The 18,698-nt window shown below is 45.0% G+C and overlaps 1 protein-coding gene and 1 pseudogene across 1 annotated transcript in view; one reads left to right on the top strand and one right to left on the bottom strand.

Moving 5' to 3' along the window:
- LOC134739069 (uncharacterized) overlaps positions 1-18,698 on the bottom strand; it is a 77,098-nt gene that overhangs the window by 16,760 nt on the left and 41,640 nt on the right. The window lies entirely within an intron of this gene.
- On the top strand, positions 5,886-7,909 carry LOC129025667 (transcription factor E2-alpha-like; annotated as a pseudogene).

Below are 18,698 nucleotides of genomic sequence, written 5' to 3'. Positions count from 1 at the left end.
ATACTTTTTTTTTTTAATTGGATGCTAAATCTCTGCCCACCTGTATCAGCCTTTTAAAGAGCTTTTTGTTGCCAACTGTGAATCCCAGGAAACATGGATGTTAGTAGATGAGACAACAGCCCAACAAATTCCTGCTTGCTAATGAAAATAAAAAGTAAACTGTAAAACGGAAGGTCTTGCTTTCTCTATTTTGGGAAAAATTAATCAAAACAAAAAAAATCATCAATCATCACCAGTCCTCTCAAGTTCATAACAAAGACACTGTTTAAAAAAAGACAGACAGAAAAAGCAAATAATAGCAATATTTATCCTGAAGCATAATGACTAAAATTTGACCCAAGGACTTCTTAACTTTTGAAAATTAAATTATTGCCTTTGTGAGTTTGGAAAATACAAGGTCTGCATTTCAAGCATATAAATAACACGAAATAATTGTGTCTTCACTTTGAAAGGGCTATTTACCAAAAGAATGTTGATGTTCTGTAGGGCACACTTTGGGGATGAAATTTAAGCAAAGGTCACACCTCAAGCTCAACCAGCCTTTTTCACTTGGGCTGCAATGGATTGGAATGATTGAATAAGTGTGAACTCCTAGGCAGGGTGGGCACAGGTGGAGTTAGGGGGTAAATCTGATTTGTTTGGTAAGGTTAGTGAGATAAATTTATTTCCTTTAGAGTGGGATTATAGGTGCTGAAAAGTGAAACCTGGTGTTTGTAGCCACATTTTTTCCTGCATTTTCAAAATTTATCCAAATGAGATTAAATCGATTGGTACTCTATGGAGATAGCAGCCGCCTACCATTTTGATTAATATTTCAAAAAGAAGGCAATGTCTTATTATTGAGACTGAGTAATTATCAGCTTTTTGACTACATAACATAAAATAAAATAATCAAGACCAATATCCCATGGAAATTATCTAAAGATACAAACACAAGCATGAGGAGACATCCTTGTAGCTAAGCCTCTTGAGGTGAAGGACTGGAGTTTGAAGGGGCTCTTCCTCCTTCACAAAGCACTGTGGCCTAGCCACCCTCTCCATGATGGTAGTATGGAGTGGGCCCAAGAGAGAGCAGCTTTAAAATTTGAAACTAGATCTTGGAGGACTGTTATTTAGTTGGCCAAGTACTTAGGAGCCACAGTTTTACTTTTGAAGAGACCTTGTGTAGTCAAATCCATCTCATGCAGGCTCCAGGGTGGAGATTCATTCTTTATGGTTCTTGGGACATCTCAAAAAACAGAGACAAGGAGGCTACAAAGAAAACCTCTGAGGAAGACTATTCACTGGGACAAGGCAGCTATTAAATATTTCCAGCATCACAAAAATTTCTGTTGGATAATGCTGTATATTAGGGTGCTATAAAATTCTTCTCTTAATTCCTCAGAAGTGTGCAATCTAATACTACCTTTGCAGCTATTCTTTCAATGAATAATCACATATTTGCTTAGTCAAATTGGAAAACCAAATAAATCTGAAACAGTATGTTGTCTTTGGAATGTGCTAATTTTTACTTACTCACTGCTATACATAAGAACTTAAACTAAAATCTCTTTTTCACATTAACAGACAGAAAGGGCATGAAAGAAAATTAAATTTTAGGACCACAAACTCATTTAGTCAAAGGGAAAAGTCAAACTAGGAACTGGATCATGCAAACCCACCTCCCCATTTTGGTTCCTAAATAAGATGGTTACCATACGAAAGGCTACTCCCCTCGCCAATATTTTGCCTACAGGAAAATTTCTGGTGAGCTGTTAAAACTTCACCATGGCAATGCAAATTGATAGTTTGTCTTTACAGGTGCAGTCACTCCCAGCCCGCCGGACACAAATCATATCTGATTGTTTTCCTACCCCATTTTGTCTGTGTTATCTTATGTAAAATATTCCTTAAACTTTTCCTCTGCCCGTATTTATTTACATGAAAACTGTGCTTCTCACTATCCTGCCCTTTCCTCTTTAAATTTAGGGCCCTCAAAATCTACTACAGAGAAAGGCATATATCTGTCTCCTGGGCACGTCCTTAACTTTAGCAAAAAATTATCCTCAAATGATTGAGACTTGTCTCATCATTTTCCTCTATTGACAAGGGCTTACTCCAGACTAAATGGACTTCCTACACAGGAACCTAAGTGATAGCAAGCTGTTAACAATGATTAACTCATCCTTTAAATATCAGGTCTCCTTTATGTCACATCTCTAATTAAGTGTCACCTTTTGAGAAAGCCATAATCATCCTACTGACACTCTTCCATCTTTCTATCCCGTTGTCTTCTGAATTACCACCTGGCATATTAAATGCTTATTATTGTCTTGTCAGTCTCCCTGTTCTACAGCATAATCTCTTGAAAATAAAATATTGTATTTTGTTCACTGATAAATAATGCCTAAAACAGTATCTCTGTTTTGTTTACTTTCTACATGCTTAGTATATACTTAGAGAATGAATTTTTGAATGGAACCTCCAGAAAATGGAAGCAAAATTTTGCTCATGTACATTCCTCTGGACAGCAAATGTGCAGCTCAGATCTTATTCTGAACAGATTACTTCCAGGGCTTAAAAAGACTAAAATCCTGAGTTATGTACACATAATGCCATTTCATAATCAGCAACATCATTCTGCAATGTCCACACATGAAAGTTCTGCAACTGATCAAATGCTTACTTTATTAGAATTATACAAAATAAACATAAGTTGAAAGAGAAATAACATGAAACGTTTTTATCTGAAAGATTTGTTGCTGTTGTTGTTGCTGTAATTGTAAGAAAATTTACATGAAAACAAACTTCATCTATGCTAGGTAATTTAGATCACTCCAAATTCTATATTGACCTTTGTTATTAAGCATACTTATATATTTACACATGTGTAATCAATAATCATGTGTCTTTTGTTTTTGAGATTTCACTAAGAGGTTTTAGCAGAGGCTCCAGTAGGTTCCAGTTTGGCTGCAAAACTCGGGGCACTGTTTTGCAGATCTTGGTTGTGATTCTCAGTACAGTGGCTTCTTGCTATGTCTGCTTTCCCACCTCCCATTTGCCGAAATATAAACCACAAAGTCAGGGATAAAGGAGCCACCAAAGTTAAACAATGTGTGTGCATGAACATAAGAATTCTGCATGACAGCAAGGGTTAGAAGCAGAAGCTAAGGAGAGAAAAAGGGATTGAGTCAATGTTACATAAAAATAGAGACCAAGAGGGCTCAAAAGAAGGTGATAAGAAAATTAGAGAGAAAAACCAGGAAGAAAAGCAAATTCAAAACATCCATAGATAGCCAAACGAATAAGAAACACAAAGAAAATACTAAGAAGGAGGAAAGAATAGAAACAATAAAGGAAAAAAAAGAAATGTGTAGCAAGGGAAAAACAGACAGTAAAAACGTATAAACAGTGTCACAGCATGGAAAAGGAAAACTAAAAAAAGGCTATAATACAGAAAAGAGAAAATAACAAGATGATCATATGCACACACAAACACAGTGAGATGCAGTGAGAAGGAAAACAACAGAAACTCATCTATTGGCAGGAAAACGGCCTCCCAAAGATGTACACACAATGATCCCTAGAACACATGAATATTTTGCCTGATATGGTAAAAGAAACATTGCAGATAAAATCAAGTGTATAGTCCTTCAGAAGGAGATGTTAGCCGAGTTCTAAATTTCTCTTCAAAGAATCAATGTCAGTATGTTCAATTATTTGCCTTCTACTTTTAAACTTAACTTCCTCATAAAGCAACCATTTTTGATTATCTGCTCCACCCTGACTCATTCCAATTTCCTGCTCTGCCATAACCATTTTTCCCACCAAACTACTCACCCTGTCATTCTCTTTAAATTAGCCAATCGGAATTAGTTTAGCCTGTGCACACTAACCCTAGCCAATAAGGAGAACCAAGGACACAGCAGCAGTGGCCACGTGCATTAGTAATAAGAACACATTCCCCTCCCTTGTCCAGGTGTGCACTCACCATTGCTCCATCTGTGAGGGCACACCCTTCCATAGAAGTAAATTGCCTTAATGAAAAGAGAAAAAAGATAATTTTATATTTGAGTGCTATTTCTTTTGCAGCACCAAAACTTATTTATAACAATTTGGGGGCTTGCTGTGATGACGTTCCCCACTGGGGGCAGCATCTGGTTCTCTTTCGTAAGGAGGCACACTCCACCCTCTTGTGGCAGCCTCAGGGGTGAGAAATCAGGATCCACTGAATGCAAGGAATAACCCGAGCTCTCAGCAATGCGGAAAGAAACTGGCTGGCAAACTAGGGTGAAGGATCCATACACACTGCAGCTACAATTCTATGCATAAAACAAGGAAGGAGATGCCGCAGGAGCCAGTAAAGTACTTCCTTGGTGGTCAAATTCTGGGGGGCTAAATGTGTGTGTGTGTGTGTGTGTGTGTGTGTGTGAATAATCACAAACAACACTCCTTGCAGTGTTGTTCATGTGGATGGTGACAAGTGCTACTGCTGGATGGAGTGAGTGGGGCCTCTCCACGGTTCCGTAGCTACTTCATATGGCTTAGGGCAGATCCTGCCATGGGATTTATGCGGGCACACCAACAGTAAGAGGGGCCTAATTCTCCCTTGGGGGAGCAGCAAGAGAGGACAACACGAATGGGAAGTATGCACGAGACCTTCAGAGAGGAAAAGGGACGAAACAGGTCAACTTTCCAGGGCAGCAAGGCAAGATCCCCTGGTTTGAGGGGTTCAGCCTTCTGGGGCAGGTGAGGCAAGACATCCCTGGTTTGAGGGGTTGAGGCTTCCGGAGAAGGCAAGGCGAGACACCTCTGGTTTGAGGGGTTGAGCCTTCACAAATTTCAGGGGGTTGAACCTCACATAAACCCCCATTAGTAAGAAAAATATTCAGAACTCTACTTTCCTTTCTTCTTGAGGGAACAAAAATTAACTCCACTCCCACTGGTCCCTCTCCCCTAGGGGAAGGGGAAGGAGAGGGGAAAACAGAAGCATAAGCGGCTGGCAGAGGCAGGGAAAGACCAGCAGAGAAGAAAGAGAAAATGGGAGAGGAAGTCAGAGAGAGATAAAGAGAAAGACAGAGTCAGAAAAACAGAGGGAAAGAGGGAGATAGAAGTAGTAAAAAGAAAACAGTGCACCCTATTCCTTTAAAAGCCAGGGTAAATTTAAAACCTATAATTGATAATTGAAGGTCTTTTCTCTGACCCTATAACACTCCAATACTGCCTGTAAAGAACCCAGATGAGTCACACCAGTTAGTGCAAGACCTTAGCGCTATTAATCAGATACTCCAAACCACGCAGCCTGTTGTTCACGGCAATAGACTTTAAAGATGACTTCTGGGTTTGTTCACAGAAGACAGCCGGGAGTTATGTGCCTTTGAGAGATTAGACCCTCACTCGAGTTGAAAATAGTAATAGCAGTAAACAGTCTTACCCCAAAGGTTTAGGGAGTCTCCAAATTTATTTAGCCAAATATTCGAACAAGGCATTTAATTACCAAAGGTAAACGTTAAATTGAGCTTGAACGGACTGAAGGCATCATATTCTTGCGTCTGCTGGAGACTAAATAAGAACTTAGAAAATTTTAGCTTCGCGGTGGCGCCGACGGGGGGCTGAACATGTCTCCCGCCCCAGGAAGATGAGGCAGCGGGGGCCGCTGCGGACGTAGCTGGCTGGAACCGACGCGGCGGCGGGCACCGCGGGCACCGCGCTTGTCGCTGCCCCAGGGGCGCCCCAGCCGGCCGCCCACACGGGCCCCGCGGGACGGGCCGCGCGGGGGTTGGAGGGGCCCGGGCCACGCGCGGCGCCTTCGCCGCTGCCCACGCGCGACCCTCGGGGGCCCGGCCGCGAAGGCCCCTTTGTCGAGGGAGGGGGGTGCCGCTTCACACCACCGCCCCCCACGCGCCGCGTGCCCGGCCGCACCCAGCAGGGTTTCCAGGCCTGAGATGCCCGACCTGGCCCCAGGAGAATGAACCAGCCGCAGAGGATGGCGCCTGTGGGCACAGACAAGGAGCTCAGTGACTTCCTGGACTTCAGCATGATGTTCCCGCTGCCGGTCACCAACGGGAAGGGCCGGCCTGCCTCACTGGCCGGGGCGCAGTTTGGAGGTTCAGGTCTTGAGGACCCGCCCAGCTCAGGCTCCTGGGGAAGCGGCGACCGGAACAGCTCCTCCTTTGACCCCAGCCGGATCTTCAGCGAGGGCACCCACTTCACTGAGTCGCACAGCAGCCTCTCTTCATCCACATTCTTGGGACAAGGACTCGCAGGCCAGAGCGGTGAGCGGGCGCCTATGCCTGCTTTGAGAGAGACGCAGGCGTGGGCGACCTGACTCAGGCTGGCTTTCTGTCAGGCGAGCTGGCCCTCAGCAGTCCCGGGCCCCTGTCCCCTTCGGGCATGAAGGGGACCTCCCGGTACTACCCCTCCTACTCTGGTACTACCCCTAGACACGCAGCCCAAGAAGGTCCGGAAGGTCCCCCTGGGTCTTCCATCCTCGGTGTACCAGCCCAGCTCAGGTGAAGACTACGCAGGGATACCGCCGCCTACCTGTCCGCCAAGACCGCTAGCAGCGCCTATCCCGCCCCCTTCTAGATGGCAAATGGCAGCCTGCACCCCTCAGCCGAGCTCTGGAGTCCCCCGGGCCAGGCGCGCTTGGGGCCCATGCTGGGTGGGGGCTCATCCCCGCTGCCCCTCCCTCGGCAGCGGCCCCGTGGGCAGCAGTGGAAGCAGCAGCACGTTTGGTGGCCTGCACCAGCACGAGCGCATGGGCTGCCAGCTGCACGGAGCAGAGGTGAACGACGGGCTCCCAGATGCATCCTCCTCCTCCTTGGCCCCCGGAGCCACGTACGGAGGCGTCGCCAGCCACACGCCGCCAGTCAGAGGGCCGACAGCCTCCTGGGCTCCCAAGGGACCACAGCTGGCAGCTCCGGGGATGCCCTCGGCCTCGATCTACTCCCCGGATCACTCAATCAGTAACTTCTCCTCCAGCCCTTCCACCCCCGTGGGCTCCCCCGTGGGCTCCCCCCAGGGCCTGGCAGGGACGTCGCAGTGGCCTCGAGTACGAGCCCCCGGTGCCTTATCGCCCAGCTACGACGTGGGTTTCCACGGCCTGCAGAGTAACATAGAAGACCACCTGGACAAGGCCATCCATGTGCTCCCTCAGCCACGCTGTGGGCACAGTCAGCGACATGCACACGCTGCTACCTGGCCACGGGGCACTGGCCTCGGGTTTCACCGGCCCCATGTCGCTGGGCGGGCGGCACGCAGGCCTGGTTGGAGCAGGCCATCCCGAGGACGGCCTTGTAGGCAGCACCAGTCTCATGCATAACCACGCTGCCCTTCCCAGCCAGCCGGGCGCCCTCCCTGACCTCTCTCGGCCTCCCAACTCCTACAGTGGGCTAGGGCGAGCAGGTGCCACGGCGGCCAACGGCGAGATCAAGCAGGAAAAGGAGGACGAGGAGAACAGGTCACGCCTGACCATTCACAGGAGGAGAAGAAGGAGCTGAAGGCCCCGGGGGCCCGGACCAGCCCAGACGAGGATAAGGACGACCTTCTCCCCCCAGAGCAGAAGGCCCAGCAGGAGAAGGAGCGCCCGGTGGCCAATAACGCCCGGGAGCGGCTGCGGGTCCCTGACATCAACGAGGCCTTTAAGGAGCTGGGGCGCATGTGCCAACTACACCTCAACAGCTAGAAGCCCCAGACCAAACTGCTCATCCTGCACCAGGCCGTCTCCGTCATCCTGAACTTGGAGCAGCAAGTGCAAGAGCGGACTGAACCTGAATCACAAAGCAGCCTGTTTGAAATGGCGATAAGAGGAAAAGGTGTCGGGTGGGGTCGAAGACCCCCAAATGGTGCTTTCAGCTGCCCACCCAGGCCTGAGCGAAGCCCACAACCCTGCCGGGGACATGTGAAAGGTATGCCTCCGTGGGACGAGCCACCCGCTCTTAGCCCTGTGCACTGGGCCCAGAACGGCCACTGGAGACCCTGGGCTTCATCCACGTCCACACCTCACACACCTGTTGTCAGCATCGAGCCAACACCAACCTGACCAGGTTTGGAGTGATGGGGGTGGCCAAGGTGACGCTGGGTCCAGAAGCTCCCTGAGACCCTGGCCTACCACTCACTGGCCTCGCTCCCCCTGTCCCCGAATCTCAGCCACCGTGTCATCCTGTGACCTGTCCCATGGATCCTGAAACTGCGTCTTGGCCCTGTTGCCTGGGCTGACAGGAGCCTTTTTTTTTCCAAGTAAACAAAACCTGAGAGCAAGCAACAAAACATACACTTTGTCAGAAAAGAAAAAAAAAATGCCTTAACTATAAAAAGTGGAGAAATGGAAACATATCACTCGAGTGGGATGCTGTGGAAACCTGGCTTATTCTTCAAAAGCCACCAGCAAATTGTGCCTAAGCAAAATTTTTTTTTTTAAGGAAAATAAAAAGAACATTAGTTATAAGTTTTTTTTCTTAATGTAGATGGAAATTAGCAAGGATGCTGCCTTTGGTCTCTGGGTTTTTTTAAGCTTTTTTTGCATATGTTTGTAAGCAACAAATTTTTTTATATAAAAGTCCCGTGTCTCTTGCTATTTCTGCTGCTGTTCCTAGACTGAGCATTGCATTTCCTGATCAACCAGATGATTAAACGTTGTATTAAAAATACGAAAAAAGAAAAAAGAAAATTTTAGGTTTAGTTGGATGGACACTGTCATCTATAGGTAGACTCTTATGCCCTAAAAAAAAAACCCTCCTATAAAGTCTCACATAAGATGGGCCAACCCCCTCATTTGGCAATTACCAAAAATCCAACAGGTGGAAAGGTTAAAACATGTGTTAGTTTTAACCTTAGCTTTATCCTCCATAAGCAGCCATACCACCTTGTTGTCAATGTAAACAAGGGCATAGCTCGAAAGCACCGAGGCCACTGACAACCCGCAGCCTTACCAGTCAAAAATCCCTAACCCAGTAACCTGTGGATGGCCCAAATGCATTCAATCTGTAGTGGCAACTGCTTTCCTAACAGAAGAAAGCAGAAAATAACTTTTAGAGGAAATCTCATTGTGAGCATACGTCACCAGGTCAGAACTATCCTAAGTCAAAAAAACCAAAAAGGTAGCTTACTAACTCACAAATCTTAAAGTATGGGGCAATTCTCTTAGGAAAAAAGATGATTTAACATTAACCACTGATAATTCCCTTAATCCAGCAGGTTTCCTAACAAAGAATCTAAATCTTACTTAATTACCATACAAAGGTCTGACCAGAGGATAATAGGTGGTTCCTCCTGGGTAACAGAGGGAAATGGACAACAATGGGTATTCAGTAAGGATAGGGAAACCCTTGTAGAAGTAGAGTTAGGAAAATTGCCTAATAATTGGTCTGCTCAAACGTGTAAACCGTTTGCACTCAGCCAAGCCTTAAAGTACTTACAGAACCAGTAAGGAACCATCTATACCAATTGTAAGTTAATTCGGAGTGAATGAGGTCTTATTAATAGAAAAGGATAATTGAAATCCCAAACTTACAAGGTTTTCAACAAAAGTAAAGTTTGCTAAAAGTTAACAGTGTAATGTATTACGCTAACTTCTAATCTTGTGGCCTTGGGCAGTATAGTCCACAGACATGAAGCAAGTTGGCTTTGGAAAAGAATGGTTATCATCATTGGAAAACAAAAAAGGTTGGGGAGGAGAACTTATGTAAAAAGGATGTTATATGGTAAATTCTTGTCCTAAAATAAATTAACTGGTTGTTTAAAGAAAGAGGTGTTTACAAGTCAGAAAATTGAGGCATGTTGAAGATTATCTGTGAAAGTCAGGAAAAATGCTATAAAAGGGAATTTATGCAAGCAATGTTGTAGAATTTAAAAGTAATTAGGCCTCCTGAATGTAAAACTACTAAGAAACTGTCAAGCATCTGAGCCCAAGCTAAGCCATCATATTCCCTGTGACATGCACATACACATTCAGATGGCCAGTTTCTGCCTTAACTGATGACACTCCACCACAAAAGAAGTGAAAATGGCCTGTTCCTGCCTTAACTGATGACATTACCTTGTGAAATTCCTTCTCCTGGCTCATCCTGGCTCAAAAGTTCCCCTACTGAGCACCTAGTGACCCCCACTCCTGCCCGCCAGAGTACAACCCCCTTTGACTGTAATTTTCCTTTACCTATCCAAATCTTATAAAATGGCCCTACCCCTATCTCCCTTCGCTGACTCTCTTTTTGTACTCAGCCCGCCCACACCCAGGTGAAATAAATGGCCTTGTTGCTCACACAAAGCCTGTTTGGTGGTCTTTTCACATGGACGTGAGTGAAATTTGGTGCCATGACTTGGATCGGGGACCTCCCTTGGGAGATCAATCTCCTGTCCTCCTGCTCTTTGCTCCATGAAAAAGATCCACCTACAACCTCTGGTCCTCAGACCAACCAGCCCAAGGAACATCTCACCAATTTTAAATTGGGTAAGTGGCCTCTTTTTACTCTCTTCTCCAACCTCTCTCACTATCCCTCAACCTCTTTCTCCTTTCAATCTTGGCACCACACTTCAATCTCTTCCTTCACTTAATTTCAGTTCTTTTCCTTTTCTGGTAAAGATGAAGGAGATGTGTTTTATCTGTGCACTCAAAACTCTGGCGCCAGTCATGGACTCCGGAGGACAGTCTTCCCTTGGTGTTTAATCACACAGAGATGCCTGCCTGATTATTCACCCACATTTCAGAGGTGCCTTAACACGCGGGGACGCCTGCCTTGGTCCTTCACCCTTAGCGGCAAGTACCACTTTTCTGGGGGGCAAGAACCCCAACCCCTTCTCTCCATTTCTCTACCGCTTCTCCAATTTTCTGGGGGGGCAAGAACCCCCCAACCCCTTCTCCTTCACCCTTAGCAGCAAGTACTGCTTTTCTAGGGGGCAAGAACCCCCTGACCCCTTCTCTCCATGTCTCTACCCCTTTTCTGCTTTTCTGGAGAGCAAGAACCCCTCAACCACTTCTCTCCATGTTTGCTGTTTCTCTGTTTTCCTGGAGGGCAAGAACCCCCCAACCCCTTCTCTCTGTGTCTCTACTCTTTTTTCTGGGCTTGCCTCCTTTACTATGGGCAATCTGCCACCCTCCATTCCTCTCTCTTCTCCCTTAGCCTGTGTTCTCAAAAACTTAAAACCTCTTCAACTCACACCTGACCTAAAACCTAAATGCCTTATTTTCTTCTACAACACCACTTGGCCCCAGTACAAACTTGACAATGGCTCTAAGTGGCCAGAAAACGGCACTTTCAATTTCTCCATCCTAAAAGGCCTAAATAATTTTTGTTGAAAAATGGGCACATGGTCTGAGGTGCCTTACATCCAGGCATTTTTCACACTTCATTCCCTCCCTAGTCTCTGTTCCCAATGTGATTTCTCCCAAATCCTCCTTCTTTCCCTCCAGCCTGTCTCCTCACAGTCCCAACCCCAAGCATCACTGAGTCTTTCCAGTCTTCCTTTTCTACAGACCCATCTGACCTCTCCCCTCCTCCCCAGGCGGCTCGTCATCAGGCTGAGCTAAGTCCCAATTCTTGCTCAGTCTCTGCTCCTCCACCCTATAATCCTTCTATCACCTCCCCTCCTCACACCTGTTCCAGCTTACAGTTTAGTTCCGTGACTAGCTCTTCCCCACCTGCCCAACAATTTCCCCTTAGAAAAGTGGCTGGAGCTGAAGGCATAGTCAGGGTATATGTACCTTTTTCTCTATCAGACCTCTCTCAGATCAGTCAGCATTTAGGCTCTTTCTCATCAGACCCCATTAAATATATACAGGAATTCTGATATCTAACTGTCCTACAATTTAACCTGGAGTGACTTAAATGTCATCCTGACTTCTACCCTCTTACCAGATGAATGGGAAAGAGTTTTTCTCTAGCCCAATCTCATGCTGATAACTGCTGGCTTCACAAGCCAGAACTCCAGGAAGGCATTAGAGCAGTTCCCCGAGAGGATCCCCAATCGAACTATCAGGCAGATTCCCCAGGTATAGCTAAGTGAGATTACATGATTTCCTGCATACTTTGAAGGGCTTAAAAAGGCAGCTTGCAAAGCTGTTAATTATGACAAGCTTAAAGAAACTACCTAAGGTAAAGATGAAAACCCAGCTCAGTTCACGGCCCACTTAGCAGCAACCCTTAGACACTTTACTGCCCTAGACCCAGAAGGGCCAGGTCGCCTTATTCTTAATATGCATTTTATCACTCAATCCACTCCTGACATTAGGAAAAAACTTAAAAAATCAGAATCTGGCCCTCCAACCCCACAACAAGAATTAATCAACCTCACCTTCAAGGTGTACAATAATAGAGAGGAGGCAGCCAGACGGCAACACATTTCTGAGTTACAATTACTTGCCTCTGCTGTGAGACAAAACCCAGCCACACCTCCAGCACACAAGAACTTCAAAATGCCTAAGCTGCATACGCCTAAGCTGCAGCAGTTATGCATTCCTACAAGACTTCCTCCATCAGGATCTTGCTTCAAGTGCCAGAAATCTGGCCACTGGGCCAAGGAATGCCCACAGCCTAGGATTCCTCCTAGGCCATGTCCCATCTGTGCAGGACCCCAAGGAAAATCAGACTGTTCAACTCACCTGGCAGCCACTCCCAGAGCCCCTGGAACTCTGGCCCAAGGCTCTCTGACTGACTCCTTCCCAGATCTTCTTGGCTTCACGGCTGAAGACTGACACTGCCCGATTGCCTCAGAAGCCCCCAAGACTATCACGGATGCCGATCTTTGGGTAACTCTAACAGTGGAGTGTAAGTCCATCCCCTTCTTAATCAATACAGAGGCTACCCACTCCACATTACCTTCCTTTCAAGCACCTGTTTCCCTGGTCTCCATAACTGTTGTGGGTATTGATGATCAGGCTTCTAAACCTCTTAAAACTCCCCAACTCTGGTGCGAACATAGACAATACTCTTTTAAACACTCCTCTTAGTTATCCCCACCTGCCCAGTTCCCTTATTAGGCCGAGATATTTTAACTAAATTATCTGCTTCCCTGACTAGTGGCTGTGGCCCACATCCTCCCCTCTACTCCCTCCCTGGCAACCAATCATGCACCCTTTACCATCTCATTAAAACCTAATCATTCTTACCCCGCTCAACACCAATATCCCATCCCACAGCATGCTTTAAAAAGATTAAAGCCTGTTATCACTCGCCTGCTACAGCATGGCTTTTTAAAGCCTATAAACTCTCCTTACAATTCCCCCATTTTACCTGTCCTAAAACCAGACAAGCCTTACAGGTTAGTTCAGGATCTTTGCCTTATCAACCAAATTCTTTTGCCTATTCACCCCATGGTGCCAAATCCATATACTCTCCTAACCTGAATACCTCCCTCCACAACCCGTTATTCTGTTTTGGATCTCAAATATGCTTTCTTTACTATTCCTTTGCACCCTTCATCCCAGCCTCTCTTCACTTTCACTTGGACTGACCCTGACACCCATCAGGCTCAGCAAATTACCTGGGCTGTATTGCCACAAAGCTTCACAGACAGCCCCCAATACTTCAGTCAAGCTCAAACTTCTTCCTCATCTGTTACCTATCTCGGTGTAATTCTCATAAAAACACATGTACTCTCCCTGCTGATCATGTCTGGCTAATCTCCCAAACCCCAATCCCTTCTACAAAACAAATCCTTTCCTTCCTATGCATAGTTAGTGTGGTCAGAATTCTTACACAAGAGCCGGGACCGCACCCTGTGGCCTTTCTGTCCAAACAACTTGACCTTACTGTTTTAGCTTAGCCCTCATGTCTGCATGCAGTGGCTGTCACTGCTTTAATACTTTTAGAAGCCCTAAAAATCACAAACTATGCTCAACTCACTCTCTACAGTTCTCATAACTTCCAAAATCTATTTTCTTTCTCCCACCTGATGCACATACTTTCTGCTCCCTGGCTCCTTCAGCTATACTCACTCTTTGTTGAGTCTCCCACAATTACCACTGTTCCTGGCCCAGACTTCATTCCGGCCTCCCATAGTATTCCAGATACCACACCTGGCCCCCACAACTGTATCTCTCTGATCCGCCTGACATTCACCCCATTTCCCCATATTTCCTTCTTTCCTGTTCCTCACTCTGATCACACTTGGTTTATTGATGGTAGTTCCACCAGGCCTAATCACCACACACCAGCAAAGACAGGCTATGCTATAATACAAGCCACCAGCCCGCCTCTTAGAGCCTCTCATTTCCTTTCCATCGTAGAAGTCTATCCTCAAGGAAATAACTTCTCAGTGTTCCATCTGCTATTCTACTACTACTCAGGGATTATTCAAGCCCCCTCACTTCCCTACACATCAAGCTCAAGGATTTGCCCCCACCCAGGACTGGCAAATTAGCTTTACTCAACATGCCCCAAGTCAGATAACTAAAATACCTCTTAGACTAGGTAGACACTTTCACTGGATAGGTAAAGGCCTTTCCTACAGGGTCTGGGAAGGCCACCACAGTCATTTCTTCCCTTCTGTCAGACATAATTCCTCAGTTTAGCCTCCCCACCTCTATACGGTCTGATAACAAACCAGCCTCTATAGTCAAATCAGCCAAGCAGTTTTTCAGGCTCTTAGTATTCAGTGAAACCTTTATATCCCTTATGGTCCTCCATCTTCAGGAAAAGTAGAACAGACTAAAAGTCTTTTAAAAACACACCTCACCAAGCTCAGCCACCAACTTAAAAAGGACTAGACAATACTTTTACCACTTTTGCTTCTCAGAATTCAGGCCTGTCCTCAGAATGCTACAAGGTACAGCCCATGTGAGCTCCTGTATAGACACTCCTTTTTATTAGGCCCTACTCTCATTCCAGACACCAGAACAACTTAAGACTGTGCCCCAAGAAAACTTGTCATCCCTACTATCTTCTATCTAGTCATACTCCTATTCACCATTCTCAACTACTCATACATGCCCTGCTCTTGTTTACACTGCCGGTTTACACTGTTTCTCCAAGCCATTACAGCTAATATCTCCTCATGCTATCCCAAACTGCCACTCTTAACTCTTGAAGTAAATAAATAATCTTTGCTGGAAGGACTATGCTGAATCTCCTTAGGCACTCTCTAATCAGATGTCCTGAGTTGTCCCAATTCTTAGACATTTTATACCTGTTTTTCTCCTTCTCTTATTCCATTTAGTTTTTCAATTCATACAAAACTGTATCCAGGCCATCAACAATAATTCTAAATGACAAATGTTCCTTCTAACAACCCCACAATATCACCCCTTACCACAAAATCTTCCTTCAGCTTAATCTCTCCCATTCTAGGTTCCCACACCACCCCTAAACCTGCTCAAAGCAGCCCTGAGAAACATCACCCATTCTCTCTCCATACTACCCCCAAAGAATTTTCACCATCCCAACACTTTACCACTATTTCATTTTATTTTTCTTATTAATATAAGAAGACAGGAATGTCAGGCCTCTGAGCCCAAGCTAAGCTATCATATCCCCTGTGACCTGCATGTACACATCCAGATGGCTGGTTCCTGCCTTAACTGATGACATTCCACCACAAAAGAAGTGAAAATGGCCTGTTCCCACCTTAACTGATGACATTGTCTTGTGAGGTTCCTTCTCCTGGCTCATCCTGGCTCAAAAGCTCCCCCACTGAGCACCTTGTGACCCCCACTCCTACCTGCCAGAGAACAACCCCCCTTTTTCCTTTACCTACCCAAATCCTATAAAATGGCCCCACTCCATCTCCCTTCACTGACTCTCTTTTCAGACTCAGCCCACCTGCGCCCAGGTGAAATAAACAGCCATGTTGCTCACACAAAGCCTGTTTGGTGGTCTCTTCATATGGACACGCATGAAAGAGGACTCTGTATATTCATAAATGAAGAGTGTTGCTTTTACCTAAATCAATCTGGCCTGGTGTATGACAACATAAAAAACTCAAGGACAGAGCCCAAAAACTTGCTAACCAAGTAATTATGCTGAGCCCTCTTAAACATTCTCTAATTAGATGTCCTAGGTCCTCCCAATTCTTAGTCCTTTAATACCTGTTTTTCTCCTTCTCTTATTCTGTTTAGTTTTTCAATTCATACAATACTGTATCCAGGCCATCAACAATAATTCTACACGACAATTGTTTCTTCCGACAACCCCACAATATCACCCCTTACCACAAAATCTTCCTTCAGCTTAATCTCTCCCACTCTAGGTTCCCACACTGTCCCTAATCTCGCTCGAAGCAGCCCTGAGAAACATTGCCCATTATCTCTCCAAACCACCCCCAAAAATTTTTGCTGTCCCAACACTTTACCACTATTTAATTTTATTTTTCTTATTAATATAAGAAGACAGGAATGTCAGGCCTCTGAGCCCAAGCTAAGCCATCATATCCCCCGTAACCTGCATGTACACATCCAGATGGCCGGTTCCTGCCTTAACTGATGACATTCCACCACAAAAGAAGTGAAAATGGCCTGTTCCTGCCTTAACTGATGACATTACCTTGTGAAATTCCTTCTCCTGGCTCATCTTGGCTCAAAAGCTCCCTTACTGTGCAACTTGTGACCCTCTTTACCTACCCAAATCTTATAAAATGGCCCCACCCCTATCTTCCTTCGTTGACTGTCTTTTCAGGCTCAGCCCACCTGCACCAAGGTGAAATAAACAGCCTTGTTGCTCACACGAAGCCTGTTTGGTGGTCTCTTCACACGGACGCGGGTGAAAGAAACAGTTTATGTGCAAGATGCATAAGGATCTTTTACTCTGGGTAAAAGGATTATAAGGAGGCATAAGAATGTAGATTTTTTACCTACATTAATTACAACGTTAAAAAATTTTTGTTTTAAAGGCTTAAGCAAGTTTTAAAACATTAATTGTAAAGGAAATTCTGTGTGTATGTAGCAGGATGAGATGCAGACAAAACCTCTCAGACACCAAGTTGTAGAAGGAAGGGCTTTATTCAGCTGGGAGCATCAACAAGCTACTGCCTTAAAATCCAAGCTCCCTGAGTGCACAATTTCTGTCCCTTTTAAGGGCTCAAAACACTAAAGATTTCACATGAAAGGGTCATGACTGATTTGAGCAAGCAGAGGGTATGTGACAGGGGCTGCATGCACTGGTGGTCAGAGAGAAACAGAACAGGGCAAGGAGTTTCACAATGTTCTTCTACACGATGTCTGGAATCTATGAATAACATTCGTTTCTAAGTTAGGAGTTGATTTTTAACTACTCGGTTTAGGCCAGGTTCCAAGTCTTTGCTATTGTGAATAGTGCCACAGTAAACATACACGTGCATGTGCCTTTATAGCAGCATGATTTATAATCCTTTGGGTATATACCCAGTAATGGGATGACTGAGTCAAATGGTATTTCTAGCTTTAGATACTTGATGAATCACCACACGGTCTTCCACAATGGTGGAACTAGTTTATAGTCCCACCCACAGGGTAAAAGTGTTCCTATTTCTCCACATCCTCTCCAGCACCTGTTGTTTCCTGACTTTTTAATGATTGCCATTCTAACTGGTGTGAGATGGTATCTCGTTGTGGTTTTGATTTGCATTTCTCTGATGGCCAGTGATGATGAGGACTTTTTCATGTGTCTGTTGGCTGCATAAATGTCTTCTTTTGAGAAGTGTGTGTTCATATCCTTCACTCACTTTGTGATGGGGTTTTTTTTTTCTTGTAAATTTGTTTGAGTTCTTTGTAGATTCTGGATATTAGCCTTTTGTCAGATGAGCAGATTGCAAAAATTTTCTCCCATTCTGTAGGTTGCCTGTTCACTCTGATGGTAGTTTCTCTTGCTGTGCAGATGCTCTTTAGTTTAATTAGACCCATTTGTCAATTTTGGCTTTTGTTGACATTGCTTTTGGTGTTTTAGACATGAAGTTCTTGCCCATGCCTATGTCCTGAATGGTATTGCCTAGATTTTCTTCTAGGGTTTTTATGGTTTTATGTCTAACATTTAAGTCTTTAATCCATCTTGAGTTAATTTTTGTATAAGGTGTAAGGAAGGGATCCAGTTTCAGCTTTCTACATATGGCTAGCCAGTTTTCCCAGCACCATTTATTAAATAGGGAATCCTTTCCCCATTTCTTGTTTTTGTCAGGTTTGTCAAAGATCAGATGGTTGTAGATGTGTGGTATTATTTCTGAGGGCTCAGTTCTGTTCCATTGGTCTATATCTCTGTTTTGGTACAAGTACCATGCTGTTTTGGTTACTGTAGCCTTGTAATATCGTTTGAAGTCAGGTAGCGTGATGCCTGCAGCTTTGTTCTTTTGGCTTAGGATTGTCTTGGCAATATGGGCTCTTTTTTGTTTCCATATGAATTTTAAAGTAGTTTTTTCCAATTCTGTGAAGAAAGTCATTGGCAGCTTGATGGGGATGGCACTGAATCTATGAACTACCTTGGGCAGTATGGTCATTATCACAATATTGATTCTTCCTATCCATGAGCATGGAATATTCTTCCATTTGTTTGCATCCTCTTTCATTTCATTGAGCAGTGGTTTGTAGTTCTCCTTGAAGAGGTCCTTCATGTCCCTTGTAAGTTGGATTCCTAGGTATTTTATTCTCTTTGAAGCAATTGTGAATGGGATTTCACTCACAATTTGGCTCTCTGTTATTCATGTATAAGAATACTTGTGATTTTTGCACACTGATTTTTTATCCTGAGACTTTGCTGAAGTTGCTTATCAGCTTAAGGAGATTTTGGGCTGAGATGATGGGGTTTTCTAAATATATAATC

The sequence above is a fragment of the Pongo pygmaeus genome, chromosome Y (genome assembly GCF_028885625.2).
Source record: "Pongo pygmaeus isolate AG05252 chromosome Y, NHGRI_mPonPyg2-v2.0_pri, whole genome shotgun sequence".
In the NCBI taxonomy this organism is placed as follows: Eukaryota; Metazoa; Chordata; class Mammalia; order Primates; family Hominidae; genus Pongo; species Pongo pygmaeus.
The sequence above is the reverse complement of the archived record's forward strand: the minus strand, read 5'-3'. Positions and strand labels throughout refer to the sequence as shown.